This window comes from Myotis yumanensis, unplaced genomic scaffold, assembly GCF_028538775.1.
Source record: "Myotis yumanensis isolate MYYU_CA2020_CCGP unplaced genomic scaffold, mMyoYum1.0.hap1 SCAF_14, whole genome shotgun sequence".
In the NCBI taxonomy this organism is placed as follows: Eukaryota; Metazoa; Chordata; class Mammalia; order Chiroptera; family Vespertilionidae; genus Myotis; species Myotis yumanensis.
Window position 1 is genome coordinate 33,483,223 of NW_027223765.1, and position 15,984 is coordinate 33,499,206.

The window sequence follows — 15,984 nt, forward strand, 5'->3', positions numbered from 1 at the left end:
CGAGGTGGTTGGACTTGGTTTTGTTTTGCTCTTTATTTTTGCATATTCCATTTCCAGTGACAAGTTTGTCAGTCTGAAAACCTTCCACTGGTTTGTGCATTAGAAACTGTGTGTATGTGTTGTGTGAGTGCGTGCATGTGCTAGTATATGTTTAGCCAGTATCTTGAAACTGTAACTGATAGCTGAGTGGCTATCAATGTCTCCCTGGATTTATACACATCACTTCAGATGTGGCCTTTTGCCACAATTCCTTTAGACTGTTAAGACTGCCTTTTAGACCTTTGGAGGGAGTTCTTCAGAGGCAGTACTCCCCAATTCAGCATCTGAAGATCCCACAGTGGGGATGGTAATCCCTGTCCATTTGTTAATAAACAAATGTTTTGATGGGTGTATAAACATACTTTGTAAACATTTAACATTCAAGTTCTATGTGCATGTAAGGGGTTTATCTAGCCTAATTCCATGGATGGTTTTGTTGTAGAGGTAGTAATTTCTTTATTTTTTGTTAATCCTCACCTGAGGGTATTTTTCCATTGACTTTTAGAGAGTGGAAGGGAGAGACAGACAGAAACAATGATGTGAGAGAGACGCATTGATTGGTTGCCTCCCACATGCACCCTGACCAGGGCCGGGGATCAAGCCTGCAACTGATATACACGCCCTTGACTGGAATCAAACTGGAACTCTTCAGTCACCAGGCCGATGCTCTATCCACTGAGTCAAACTGGCTAGGGCTGAGGTAGTAATTTCTATTAGTTTTTTATCTATGGAAGGCCTCTGGAAATCCAGAAGCTTAATCTTGCCTTTGACAGGGTACTAAGCAGGGACCTGGTGCTGGTGTCTTACTTCACAGTCCCAATCTGCATTTCAAGATATTTGGGGCCATACTTCTGGTTTAGTAGCTCTGTTCTTCCTACCACATCTATGAACTAGAAACATCACACCCATCTTGATCCTTCCTAGTAGATGTTGTGAAAATAAGAGAGGTCTCTTGAGAAAGTTTTTAAAATTGTTGTGAGAATGCCCTTCCTTAAGCTTCTAGAAACAGAATGCAGGTTGTACGTTGCCCAATCCCAAGGGGCTCGGTAAGTAAGTTACACTATGAAGGATACAGCTTAGTGTTGTATAGTGCATAATGGGCACAAAGAGCAGCTCTGATTATAGGTGATATGTAATTTCAAAGCCTGCTTTATTTTCATTCATTAAAAACGAGAATGGAAGGCTGGTAGCATAAATCTGAGAAGTTGCCATGTAGCAAACAGATTGGGGAGGTAAGGGACAGTATGGCCAACTAGAAAATGTGTGACTCACCTAAAGGATTCAAATGTGTTACTTTTAAACTCTATGGACTAAGTCTAGGTAGAGTAGCTACATTTGTTGAGTACTTATTGAATGCCAACCATAATGCTTAGTACTTGACATGTAGTTCTCAATTCCCCCACAATCTCCCACAAGCAATGTTGTCCTGGTTGTGGAGCTAAAGACACAAGCATGAATTAAATGGCTTGCTCAAAGTTACACTGGCAGGATATGGAACAAAAGATGAGTGTCCGCAGTGTGTCAGTATAAGAATTAATACAAACCAAGAAGAAAAGTCAACTCGATAGAAAATAGACAAAGGTAATGAAAAATAGTTCACAAAAATGAAACGAATTACCAATAAGCATTCAAAAGAAAATGTTCAGCTTTGTGTGTAAATCAGTGCATTAAATGGGGGGGGGGGGGGGTCCAGTTGTGGAATCGTCTCCTATTTACATTTAAAATATTTTTGTGTAAATATATATATGTAAATATATAGAAACATAATTGCATAGAAAACTGTCCTCAATAGTTACTTCTGGGAAAAGGAGTGGGAGTAATTGTGGGACTTTGATGCTTGGCTCCTGTAAAATATGGATCTCTTAACATGAATGTATTTGTGTATTTTTATTTTTTATTTATTTATTTTAAAATATATTTTATTGATTTTTTTACAGAGAGGAAGGGAGAGGTATAGAGATTTAGAAACATCGATGAGAGAAACATCAATCAGCTGCCTACTGCACACTCCCTACTGGGGATGTGCCCGCAACCAAGGTACATGCCCTTGACCGGAATCGAACCTGCGACCCTTGAGTCCGCAGGCTGACGCTCTATCCACTGAGCCAAACCGGTTAGGGCTATTTGTGTATTTTTAAATTAAAAATATAAAAACTTAGCCGAGCTGGTTTGGCTCAGTGGATAGAGCGTCCGCCTGAGGACTGAAGGGTCCCAGGTTTGATTTCTGGTGAAGGGCATGGATCCCCAGTGGGTGGCGTGCAGGAGGCAACTGATCAATGATTCTCTCTCATCATTGATATTTCTATCATTCCCTCTCCCATCCTCTCTGAAATTTATATATATACATACATATATATATATATATATATATATATATATATATATGTAAAAACTTAAAATAATAAGTCCATTGAGGAGAGGTAAAAATTTTTAAAAAGGTTGATAGTGTTCCTAATGCCAGGCTATAATTGACCATCTTTTTCTGGGCTTGGTGGTCAAATGGATATCCTGCTGCCAGAGGGCACAAGTGGAGAAGTGCTTGCAGCAACTGGGATAGCCTATTCAGTTCAGCTTTTCATTCATCCAACAGCGTTTGAGAGCCATTCTATACAAGACAGCGCTGTGGGGATGTGCTGAATCCAGGGGAAAGGAACGTGGCAGGAGGAGATGCATGTTGTCATAGAGTCAGAAGCCATGTGTGGGAGTGAGGAGGAGGAAGCAATTCTGAGAGGCAATTGGGAAAGGCTGGATGGAGGAGGGAGTGGTATCTGAGCTGAGCGATGATGGGTTTTTGATGAGTGGAAATGAATGAGGAGGGCATTCCACATAAAAGGAACCATATTAGCAAAACTCACAGAAGTGAAAAAGGCCAAGATGAGTAGATCAAGCAATGGATGTGAGCCTTGGATGGCTGGTAGGCTGCTTTGGAAGAAAGTGTGAATCAAGAACAAAGTTAAAGTGGTAGGGGAGGTAGGTTTTAAGAAATCTCAAATGCCAGGCTAAGGTTTGCCCTATGGTTGCAAGAGAAGCCATTAAAGCTGTTGGGAGGTGTAATGATCCAGCCTTGTGTTTAAAGGTAATTATAATACTTTCTAAAGGAACCTGTAGCCTTTTTCATGTCATTAAGTCAATTGGCTGGTTGAGAAATGCTGTCCAAGGTATTTGATCTTTTGCCTTTTGATCCTATAATGGGAGGAGCTGAAATTTTTATTTGGTATCTAGGAAGTGAGGGTATAGGAAGCTCAGAGTCCAATTCTTGTTACAAAAACAAACAAAAACAATCCCTGTCACCTTTGGCATTAAAACTCTTAAATGCGCCCCCCTCCACCACCCTCAGTGTGGCTAGTGGATTGAGCATCGCCCCATGCACCAAGAGATCTCCGGTTGGATTCCCAGTTGGGGCACATGTCCGGTTGCGGTTTTGGGCTCAACCCCCCCAGTGGGAAGGTGTGCAGGAGGCAGCTGATCGATGTGTGTCTCTCATTGATGTTTCTATCTCTCCCTCTCCTTCTCTTTAAAAAAAAAATCAATAAAACATTTAAAGAATTTTAATTCTTAAATGCTAGAGCAAAAGGACTTGACAAAATTTATTCAGGTTTCTGCTTTAATGCTTAAATTGTCCAAAGGAATATTCTTTTAGAAGACTTCATTTCAACAGTTATTGAGACTCCTATTAAATGTACAGCAAACCATGATGGGAATAAATGACAACCCCTATACCTTAAAGAGAAGATACTGAGAATTAAATGAAATAATTATACAGTGCCTTGCCCAGCAACTGACGTAGAGTAAGCTTCACAAATAGTCTCCATTATTAATATTATTTTTTAAAGATGTTTTTATTGATTTTAGAGAGAGGGTTAAAGAGATAGAAACATAGATGAGAGAGAAACATCAATGGGCTGCCTCCTGCACCCCGCCCCCACTGGGGATTGAGCCCCCAACCCAGGCATGTGCCCTGACCAGGAATCAAACCAGTGACCTCTTGGTTTATGGGTTGGTGCTCAACCACTGAGCACACCAACCGGGCTATTAATATCAATAATAGACTGATAATTCCTTGAAGACAGCGATTTGTCTCACTCATCTGGATCTCTTTAGAATATATCATGTTTCCCATTCTTACCCGAGGAAAAGGGCCCAATAGCCAGAATTTGAGCTGTCCCTGACCAGCCCTGACTCTTGAGTTGGTTTGGGAAACCCAAAAAAATCAGTATAGGTCAAATATACCCTGACAATAGAAACAACAAAAGAGAACATCACAGCCATGGAGAACAAACTTGCAAATGGACTCCCATACAATTGGCTAATGATAGATTTTACTGGTGCTTTCTTAACCACAAGGACATTGTTGTGTTCATGGCTTTGTCCTTAATGCCTGGAATGGTGCCTGGCACTTAAAAGGTGCTTGTTAAAGAGTGGAATTTTAAAATGTTCTTTATTGAATACCTTTTCTGTGCCAGACACAGTGCCACTTGTTCCCCTTTTAATTCTTACAGCTCCTCTGAAGAGGAGGTGGCATAAATTCCGTGTTGCAGATGAAAACAGAAGCTCAGATAGGTGGTTGGATTTCATCCTATAGATAAGCCACTCCACTAGTAAATGGCAAAGTCAGCTTTTGAATTCAGCTGAGTTTGCCATAGGCCCATGGTATTTCTACTATTCCATTTGGCTGGACAAAGAATCAGATTTATGGATTTCAGACTCTTTGACCTTGAGAAGGCAAATTACTTTTTCTGGGCCTCAGTGTAAAGTCAGTCACCTTAGTTCTTTTCCAGCACAAAAATGATATTCTTAGTACAGTGCTTGATGCCCAGCTCACAATCTTCTTAGAAGCATAAGCTGTAATCACTGAGCTGATTAAGCATCAGGACAAGACAAAATAGGAGTATGTAGCTGAGGTCTAGGTATGACCAAAATGGGATTTGTGGAGGGAGGGAGCAGGAAGCCAGGGGAGGAGGATGTAAATGTAACAAAATGTCTGCATGATAGTGGGTTCATGGGTGTTCTGTACTCTTACTATGAAATATTTCATGAGCTAAAAGAAAAAAACAAACAAACACGGTATCATGGCAGTGACATAGCACATTAATGGTTGATAATTGGGCCAATTCCTCTCAATATGTTCTTTTTTTAAAATATATTTTATTGATTTTTTTACAGAGAGGAAGGGAGAGGGATAGAGAGTTAGAAACATCGATGAGAGAGAAACATTGATAAGAGAGAAACATCGATCAGCTGCCTCCTGCACATCCCCTACTGGGGATGTGCCCGCAACCAAGGTACATGCCCTTGATGGGAATTGAACCTGGGACCCTTCAGTCCGCAGGCCAACTCTCTATCCACTGAGCCAAACCGGTTAGGGCCCTCTCAGTATGTTCTTCATGAAATCTGCACGTTGTGTTCAACCGGTCAGAATTCTTACAGAGCACATCAACACATCTGTGGCACTTCAATGCTCTAAAAAACATATAGTATCAGTTTTATCCCATTTAATTCTTCATTTACTGTAATGATTAAAGGCTCATGGGTTATCTGAAAGAAGTAGTTGCAAGCAGCTTAAAATGTTCTCATCATGTCCTTTAAAAGAATAAGTATTAATTTTAATAATTGATTTTTCAAGCACAAAATGTAAAAGTTTCAAACATAATGTCACAAAGTGTTTTTGTCCATTTTAAATGCTCTATCGCATAGTTTGGTTTTTCTTCATTTTAAGACCCCTTTATCCAGTTCCAAATATGTATATATATATGTATTTTAATGTATCAATGAACCTTTTTCTTAGATAAATAAGCTTAAAGAGTCTGTGTAACTCGTGAATGTGGAAAGTTGACTTCATGAGCGTGATCTTTCAGTGGGGGCAGCTGCCTGCCCCGGCGGTCCTCGATAGCCTCCTTTTAATAGAGACCCTGAATCACACACAGCTCTAAGCAGTGGTGTAAGCTTTTTCTTTCCTCTTACTCATTTCCAACAGGTGTCTTCCAAAACATATGACACACTTCCTGCTGAAATTAATTTAATCGTCATGACCCAGTTGTCAGCCTGGAGAAGCTGACTCAGATGATTGGAGTGTGATGCTCTTTGCCCCTGCACCAAAACAACCTAGACTACTGTGCCTTTGTTCTTTTTTAAAAATGGCAACTTTACTGAGGTATATAATTCACACACCATACAATTCACCCATTTAAAGTGTTCTATTCCGTGTTGGTTTTTTTTTATATTCAGAGCTGTGCATCCAGCATCACTAATTCCAGAACATTTTCATCATCCCAAAAAGGAACCCTGCACCCCTTAGCTGCCACTCCGCTGCTCTTCTATCCCTCCCAGCCCTAAGAAACCACTAATCTTTCTATCTATAGATTTGCCTATTCTGGGCATTCCATAGAAATAGAATCATGCAATATGTGATCCTTTGTGACTGGCTTCTTTTACTTAGAGTGTTTTCAAGCTTCATTCATCTGGTAGCATGTTTCAGTACTTCATTCCTTTTTGTTGCTGAATAAGATGGCATTGTATAGATATACCATATTTTTATCCATTCATCAGATGATGGATATTTGGGTTGTTTTCACTTTTTTGGCTATTCAGAATAGTGCTGCTGTGAACATTCATGTGCAAGTTTTTAAATGAACATGTTTCATTTCTCTTGGGTATATACCTAGGAGTGGAATTGCTGGGTCATATAGTAACTATGTTTAACTCTTTGAGAAACTATCAGACTGTTTCCAAAGTGGCTGAACCCTTTTATATTCCCACCAGCAGTCTCCACATCCTCCGGTACTTTTCATTATCTGACTTCTTACCCACCCTGTGGGTGTGAAATGATATCTCATTGTGGTTTTGATTTGCATTTCCTTAATGACTGTGTGTTTTTATTCTAATATCTCTTTTCACCAGCTTTCCTATCTATATCCTCCCAAACCAGGCTGTGGCTGTCACATTTCATTATTGCCAATGTGGTTGCCGTACCTAAAAAGCCTTTCAATTCCCTTCTAAAAACTGCTTTCCATCTACTATGGGCCAGGATTCCATATATCCCAGCTTGTCAGGATTATGTCCAACGTGAGATTAAATGGGTTCTGGATGAGGCCCTGCCATGAAGTAAGATACGTGCTTGCACTTTGTGACTGCTGATCTAGCAGCTTTGCGATGATTCTGCTTAAAACCACGATTTTATGAAAACGAAGAAGGAAAGCAGAAAGGGAGGGAGGGAGAGAGAGTGAGAAAGAAAAAGAGGGAGAAAGGGAAGGAAGAGGGAAGCATGGCTTTCTACTAGTGGGCTTGGTTGGCCCAAGTCTTAATACAGGTGTCCTCCCTCTCCTTGCTTCATGCCTGGTACCCCTTCACTCCTCTGGACCTTTGCATGTGCTGTTCCTTTTTTGCAGTGACCCCTCCCCCAACCCCACTTGTCTGCCTAGCAAGCTCTTATTCATTCTTTTTTAAAATATATATATTTTATTGATTTTTTTACAGAGAGGAAGGGTGAGGGATAGAGTTAGAAACATCGATGAGAAAGAAACATCAATCAGCTGCCTCCTGCACACCCCCTACTGGGGATGTGCCTGCAACCAAGGTACATGCCCTTGATCGGAATCGAACCTGGGACCCTTCAGTCTGCAGGCCGACGCTCTATCAATTGAGCCAAACTGGTTAGGGCCTTATTCATTCTTTTATTTAACTCTTTATTAAACAATTTTTCAGCCAAAGGCAAAAAATGAATAATATAATAAACCCCAATCAACAATTACCAACATGTGGTCAATCTTTCTTCATCCTTACCTGCCCTCCAGTCCCTACTCCCCTCAAACTGGATCCTTTTGAAGCAAATACTAGAAAGCATACATTATTTGTCCACTTTGATTATTTTATTTATTTATTTTTGGTCAAATGTTCTTTTTATTAAGGTGAAATTCATGTAACATAAAATTAATCATTTTAGCCCAGCTGGTTTGGCTCAGCGAGGCTGTAACAAAACGTTGCCACTTCCATGCTTGCTGTCACCTTCATACTTCTGCACATGAAGTTCCCACTGTCCCTCTGTCCACTTCGGATTTCCATTCTTCCTTCAGACACCCTCTCTTCTCAGAAGTCTTCCCGAACTGCCCTAGCCAGCTTGGCTCAGTGGATAGAGCATCAGCCTGTGGACCGATGGGTCCCAGGTTCGATTGCGGCCAAGGGCACATGCCTGGGTTGCGGGCTCGATCCCCAGTAGGGGGTGTGCAGGAGGCAGCCGATCAATGATTCTCTCTCATTGATGTTTCTATCTCTCTCTCCTTCTCCCTTCCTCTCTGAAAACAATAAAGAAATATATTTTTTAAAAAAAGAAGTCTTTCCGAACCAACCTTTCTCCCCTCACTATTTCCCCAAACAGAGCAGTGAAGCTGCTTCTCAGCTGTGCTGGGCCTTTGTAACAACCACAGGGTGAGTTGGTGGTGCAGACCTGCAGGACTGTGAGGGGAACTCAGGGAGGGCGAGCTCCTCTTCTCAGATAGGCAACGGCAGGCGCTGTGGGGCCCCTATCCCACAAGGGCGCCTCAGGATGCTTCCAGCTTTGGAGAGGGAGATACCAAGTATGAAACAGTCAGTGATTGAGGTAGAAATCTCCTGGTTTATGGGACAAGCACTCAGAGGAACTTGAATCATCTGGAAGCCAGCGTTCCAAGGGTTCCCCATGCTTCAGGCCCAGCTCTCTGGTGCCACCTGTTGGAGAACTGCAAATTGCTTTACTGATGGGCACCTTCTCTGCCCGCAAAGAATTTGGGAATAGTCTTACTTGTTTTAAAGTTGACATTTACAATATAAATGTTTAAACAGTTGCAAAGGATGTACTGTCCAGGGTATTTTAAATATTGACATTTTAAGGTTAAACGGTTTCGTCACTGTAATACAGCCAGTGAATCTAAAGATAGTGATTGAATACCCACTGTCACCCCTATAGGAAGTACACGGACAAGCTCTTCCATATTAATGAGGTTTTACCTTATTTTTCTCTTTGAACTTGTGTTCAATTCTACTGTTCCCACAGTTTTAGCCTAAAGTAATATATCCTTATGCCTAAAAGATTCTGCTGATCACATTGTCATACTTCTCTGTAGCAAAAACTAGAGATACAAACTGACATTTTAAAAATTAAAATTTGTCTGTGACCATAAGCCACTAAGTGTTTAAAAATGTTATCCTGGAAAGTTTTAATGACAAATATTAGTATGCAGTTGATCAAAACAACATAAATATATTACAAATATTGATATTTATTCAGCAAAATATTAGAATGTATTTTATGAGTTGACTGGGTTTCCCCCATTTTGTGTACCAATGGATAAATACTTCTTTTTTCAAGACGGTGTACAGCTTCATCTCTCCCTAGTTCTCATTCTTACAGGCAAAGCACTCAGAAGTCCCGTGACATAAATAATGGAAGAGAATGGAGGGAGTATGGAGCCGTGTCAAGCCAATATTTTAAATCAATAATATTATATCAACAAGAATTGTTTTTTTGCTGCAACTGGATGACAGGTAAATGAGGGTTTATTATACTAGTTCCTCTGCTTTTGTGTTTGTTTCTATTTTACTGTACATAGTAAAAGTTAAAGAAATTATGATTAATCTCTATTAGTTAACAAGAAAATTAGACCCTCCTGCAGTTGTGTTGCAAGTGAAAAATGGGAACTATGTACTTGACTGGCTAAAGGATTTATTTCCCAGTCTTTGGAGCCGTTCTTCTCTCCAGATCCAGTGCAAGACTTCCAGCTGGCCTTTTGTCAGCCTCAGGCAGGCTGGGGCGTTTGCCTTTCTTTCCCAAAGCTAGAAGCTTTCTCTAGGAGTGGGTCCATTTGAAGATGGTGGTGGGTGACCCACTTCCCCAATGGGTCAGGCCGAGAAGGAGAGAAAGATTCCATCTCAGAATACAAGTGCATTCTCTCTCCCCTCCAGCCTCTCGCATGCACCCTGCCCAGAACCTGGCACCTCTCAGTGGAGGGAACAAGGAACCTGCCCAGGGGCATGTGGTGAAGAAGGGTGAGGCTGGAACTATTCCCATCCATCTTCTGCGAGATACTTAAGCCCAGGAAAGTTTAACTAAAGTGAATTAATTTCCTTCTTTTTTTTAAAAAAATCCTCATCCGAGAATGTGTTTTTGTTTTTGTGTGTGTGTGTGTGTGTGTGTTTTTAAATTGACTTGGGAGAGAGGAAAGGAGAGAGAATCGTGCATTGGTAGGCACCCCAACTGGAGGCTGAACCCACAACCTAGGTATGTACCCTGACCTGGAATTGAACCTGCAACCTTTTGGGGTCCAGGAGGGTGCGTCAACCAACGGAACCGCCAGTCCAGGGTGCGAATTAATTTCAATTAAAACAAAAGCAAACAATTAAATGTGATAGTGGAGTGGGGTGGGTGGAGCAGGCGTAGGGGAAACACTATAAAAGACCTCCTTGGGATAACTGGCAATATTTGCATACGGTTTTGCAGATTAAGTAATGGTATTGCATCCTAATTAAATCACCCGATCTTGAAAACTCTGCTGTGGTTGTGTAATAGAACGTCCTTGCTCTTGGGAAATACACACGGAATGGTTTAGGGTTCAAGGTGCATCACATCTGCAACTTTCTCTTTGATGCTCGGAGGGGGGCTTGAACGTGCAGAGAGAGGGGTCAAAATGCTAAAACTTGGTGAATTCGGTTAAGAAGAGCGTCCAAGCCTTCTTCGTACTGTTCTCACAACTTCGTAACGGAAATGATTTCAAAACACACTCTGACGAGGCAAGCCTGGTCTCTGTCGCCGCCTGGTGGCTGTTGCGGGGAGCGCACCCTAGGGTCCGAGACCTTTCAACTCGCCGCCTCAGGCTGCGGCTCCCGACTCCCCTGTGCAGAGCGTCCCCGGGCGGACAGGTTTGATTTCGCTTCGTAGTTGGGTCAGTCTGGCTTTGTGAGTCACTGCAGGCCCATCTCTTGTGCAACCAAAGTGAAGGCACATTCGTCTTGGTGTGAGGGAAGTCAGGATGTCAGGGCTTCCAACCCAGAAGCTTTCTACGACGAGGGAAACTGAGGCCCAGAGAGGGCCGGGCATCTGTGGTTTGGGGGGCGGGGGGCTGAAGGCTCCAAGAGGGTGTGTATTGGGGGTGCCAGTGGTGGCCCTTCTCTCTGGTGACAGCGTGCACTGTCAGAGAAAAGAGTGCGACACTGCGGGGCGAGGGGTGCAGAGAGGCTCATGGGCACTCACAACGCCGACGCCAGCTCCGACCTCCCAGGAGAGCCGTCTGGTCCAGTGTGGGGACCTCGCCTTTCCAAGCGAGGAGGGACAGCTCGGGCGCAATCTACAGACCCACCCCCACCCCCCATTCCCCAACCCCCACTCAGCCCCCTTCCCTCCCGGTCCTACTGGCAGACCTGGCTCCGCTGCGGATCCCACCCCCGGGACAATGGCAGAGGCGGGTTTGGAGTGGACATGGGAACAATAGCCCCCCCCCCCCCCGCCCTCCCACCCCCACCCATGCGCCCACCAGCTTCCGGGCTTTCTCAGCCGCCGCCTGGCCCTGGAGCAGAGGGGGCCGGAGACCGAGCCCGCCGAGCTCTGCCCACAGCGGCTGTCCTAGGGGCCAGGGGTCCACTCCGACCCAACTCTGTCCCCAGGTGGCCTGGCAAGGGGAGTGGTTGCTTTTTAAAACTTTTTTTAAAATTGAAGTAAAATTTACAAAAAGGGAAATGGACAAATCTCATTGTGAACTATGATGAGGTTTTTTTGTTTGTTTTTGCAGAAGTCCACACATTTATTCTAGGCCACACAGGCCTGTTACTCATCTCTGCTCTTGCAGCGTCAGAGCCATCTCAAAACAAGCGGTCGCGGCAATGTCCTGATAAAGCTGAACACCGAATTAGAGCTCCTATCCTGTAAGCTACTGCCTTTTCCCATTTAAAAACGTAACCACCTTGAAGTCATACAGAATTTGCCAGCCCCATTTCATGAAATCTGACAAAAGCTTGCAACACAATTCCAGGAGACCCAGATTTCTATGGAACTTGGTTCTAACTTGACATGCTAAATAAGCTCAGACAATACTTTGCTTCCGGCTGCATTAGTCTCTTTTTATCCTTTTGGTAATCTCTTCCGGTTAACTACTTCTGTTTGTAGGTGATGAAATATCTAAGGAATCCACGTCAAATGTTGGCTCTGCTGTGAGCATGGTCTTTTCCCTTTGCTTCAACTCAGAATTAAGACTTTTGATTCTTGGTTTGGGGGTGTTATTTTTTCTCCCCAGTCTCAGAAGTAGTTTCCACTGCAGACAGTCTGTATGCTGTATAGGTAGTAGTGGCCCACAACCAGTTTCTAGCGTCCCCCGGCACACGACACAGGATGGATTTTAAAATGTATTAAACTAAGAGGCATTCTCTCAAATGAGTTCTAATGCATTTTATTTTTAGACAACCTACAGGACATGTTTTTTCTTAAAAACAATGCCTCCCGCCAAACCGGTTTGGCTCAGTGGATAGAGCGTCGGCCTGTGGACTGAAAGGTCCCAGGTTCGATTCCGGTCAAGGGCATGTACCTTGGTTGCGGGCACATCCCCAGTAGGAGGTGTGCAGGAGGCGGCTGGTCGATGTTTCTGTCTCATCGATGTTTCTAACTCTCTATCCCTCTCCCTTCCTCTCTGTAAAAAATCAATAAAATATATTAAAAAAAAAAAAAACAATGCCTCCGCTCCAAATAAATCAAGGTCAAAATAAATGAAGAGCTCACGATACCATCATTCCCATTCGTCGTAGTCCTGGCTGGCGTGTGGGTGAAAGGCAGCAGCCAGTTAGGATGACAGGTGATAGATCCAAATTGCCAAATTTGTTAACATTTTCCCACTTCTAAACCATCCTTAAAGAAAACCATACATGGGGTCACACCATCCTCACGGCAGCCCGGCAGAGCCACCAGGCCATCTGGATTCATGTTTTCACAATAAAGAACTGGTAGTTTTTGAAGTTGGCAAGGATATGCTTGATCTTTTCTGCAGCCCCTGTCATAAAAGGCTTTCCTCTTTCTGGTTTTTGCTCGTCACGTTTCCCTTTGATTGATTTCATCTCATCTTTGATGCGCGTACTTCTTGTAGGCTTCTGGTTTCCTGCAAATGATGGTTCGTGACAACGATATCCACACCAGCGATGACTGTACTTATGTCCCGTGGCCCACAGGGCCTTCAGCGGAGGCATTTCCACCAATCAGCGAGTCATCGATGTTACCCTCTGTCCTCCTGACCATCTTCCCCTCTACCTCCCGGCTCAGCCCGTCTGCCATCTTCCGGGTCTTGTAGATATCGGAGAACATCTCACATGGCTGGTGAGGTCCTGGTAGATGATCACGATGGATGGCGGCTGGAAGGAGACGGGCGGTGCTGCCTTAGCAGGAGCACGGAGCTCAGAGGAGTGCGGTGCAGCCTGGGCAGCTGTGTGTGTGTGCGTGTGCGTGTGCGTGTGTGTGTGTGTGTGTGTGTGTGTGTGTGTAGCAGAGGGACGGTGGAAAAGCTATGATGAGTTTTTACACGTTTATACCCTGTAACCAATTCTTAGAACAAGGGAGGACATTCCCAGCTCCAAGAAGTCCCTGGCCCCTTCCCAGTCAATCCCTGACCCCAACCCCAGCCCCTAACAATCACTGATTAGTTTTTTCCTCTACAGCAGAGGTTCTCAACCTGTGGGTCGAGACCCCTTTGGGGGTCGAATGACCCTTTCATAGGGGTCGCCTAAGACCATGGGAAAACACATATATAATTACATATTGTTTTTGTGATTAATCACTATGCTTTAATTATGTTCAATTTGAAACAATGAAATACATCCTGCATATCAGATATTTACATTACGATTCATAACAGTAGCGAAATTACAGTTTAATTGAGAGAGAGGAAAGGAGAGAGAAATTACTGTAATTTTGCTACAGTTATGAAGTAGCAATGAAAATAATTTTATGGTTGGGGGTCACCACAACATGAGGAACTGTATTAAAGGGTCGCAGCATTAGGAAGGTTGAGAACCACTGCTCTATAGTATGAAGACTTTAGATTCTGACTTTGAGATCCATCCTTTTTTTAATTTTTTATTATTGTTGTTAATCCTCACCCAAGGATATTTTTCCATTGATTTTTAGGGAGAGTGGAAGAGAGAAAGACAAAGAGAAACATCAATGTGAGAGAAATACATCGACTGGTTGCCTCCTACATGCACCTGAGTAGGGCCTGGTCCAGGGAGGAGCCTGCAACCAAGGTACCTGCCCTTGACCGGAATCAAACCCAGGACCCTTTGGTCTGCAGATCAACGCTCTATCCTCTGAGCCAAACCGGCTAGGGCCATGTTGCTTTGTATAATAATAGTTCATTCTTTATTACCCATCATATGGCTGTATGTACCTTTATTTATCTATTCACTAGCTGTGGGACATTGGGTTATTTCCAGTTTAGGGCAACTCTTAATAGACCTACTGTAAACATGTGTGTACAGGTTTTTGTGTGATTGTGTGTTTTCATTTTATTTCAATACCTAGGAGTGGGATTGCTGGGTTGCATAAGTCTACATTTGACTTTTAAAAGAAACTACCAAATGGTTTTCCAGAGTGGCTATACCATTTCACACACACAAATACCCTCCCTGCCTGCCCCCTCCCCCCTGCCCCATCAGTATATATGAGAGCTCCCATGGCTCCACACTTGGTAGTGTGAGTTTTTTAAATTTCAGCTCCTTTGGTGGGTGTGGAGTTGTCTCAAGAGAGTTTATTGACTAAATCAGAGCAAACACCCAGAGTGTTCCCACTTCCAGGAAGTGCCCTCAGTGTCCCAGCCTTTCCCCACCTTCCAGGCAGAACTTAGGTCCAGGCAGGGGTCCTGGGGCCAGAGTCAGACCCCAGATGGACAGATGTCTGCCCCATCATGCCTCAGGGGCACGCACCTTCCTACACTCCAGTCCTTCCCAGATGCTTCAGGGGGAGGAGCCGGTACTGAGTCCCCAGGTCAAAGTGATGGGACTGGGTTTCAACCTGGGTCCTCATATCTGCTCTGTCGGGGAGGGCCTTTTGGAAGGGGGATGTCTGAGCAGGGACTGGGTGATGACAAGGTGGCAGCCCTAGGGAAAGGACTTAACAGGCAGAGGCAAAGGCCTGGAGGTGGGAGCATGCTTAGTACTCAAAGGCAACAGTGAGGAGGCCAGTGATGCTGGGGCAGAGAGGAAAGGGAAGAGAGGAAGGTTGGTGAGGTCATGGGCTCAGATGCTGCTTACTCTGCTTCAGCTGCCATAACAAAGCACCACCGGTTTAACCACAGAAATTTCTTTCCTCACAGTTCTGGCGTCCGGAAGTCCAAAGTCAAGGTGTCAGCAGGTTTGGTTTCTTCTGAGGCCTCTCTTTGGTCTGGAGCGAGCCACCTTCTTGCTGTGTCCTCACGTGGTCTTTGCCGTGTCTGAACACGTCCGTGGCCTAATCTCTCCTTATGAGGACACGAGCCCTATTCGAGAGGGCGCATCCATATGCCCTCATGTTAACCTCATCACCTCTTCAGGGACCCTGTCTCCAAATGCCGTCACATTCTCAGGTACTAGGGGTTAGGACTTCAACATATGAATTTGGCGTGTGTGTGTGGGGGGGGGTACGGTGTAGCTCATAACAGGTGGCGTTAGCTATCAGGGAGGTGGGCGCCTTCGTGAGTGTTGAGCTAGGAGAGAGGAGCTATGATTTGCATCTTAATAGGATCCCTCTGAGGCCAAAGCCCAGAAGAGTCTGCAAGGAGTGATGGGGAGAACGGTGAGGGAACCACTGCTGTGGGCTGGAAGCTGGTAGCTGGACCGGGTGGTAGGGGACCCAGTCCCTGCACATGGTCCTCACTGATTGGTCAAGCGTCTTGATCTGGGACGGGGAGGATCAGGTTCAGATGGGAGGGCCAGGGGGTCGGAGGGGCAGCGGGTATAGGCACAGAGCGG

At 44.2% G+C, this 15,984-nt stretch overlaps 1 pseudogene; it reads right to left on the minus strand.

Annotated features, from left to right (window-relative positions):
* Positions 1-12,870: 12,870 nt before the first annotated feature.
* Positions 12,871-13,348, minus strand: LOC138992543 (translationally-controlled tumor protein-like; annotated as a pseudogene).
* Between the last annotated feature and the right edge of the window lie 2,636 nt (positions 13,349-15,984).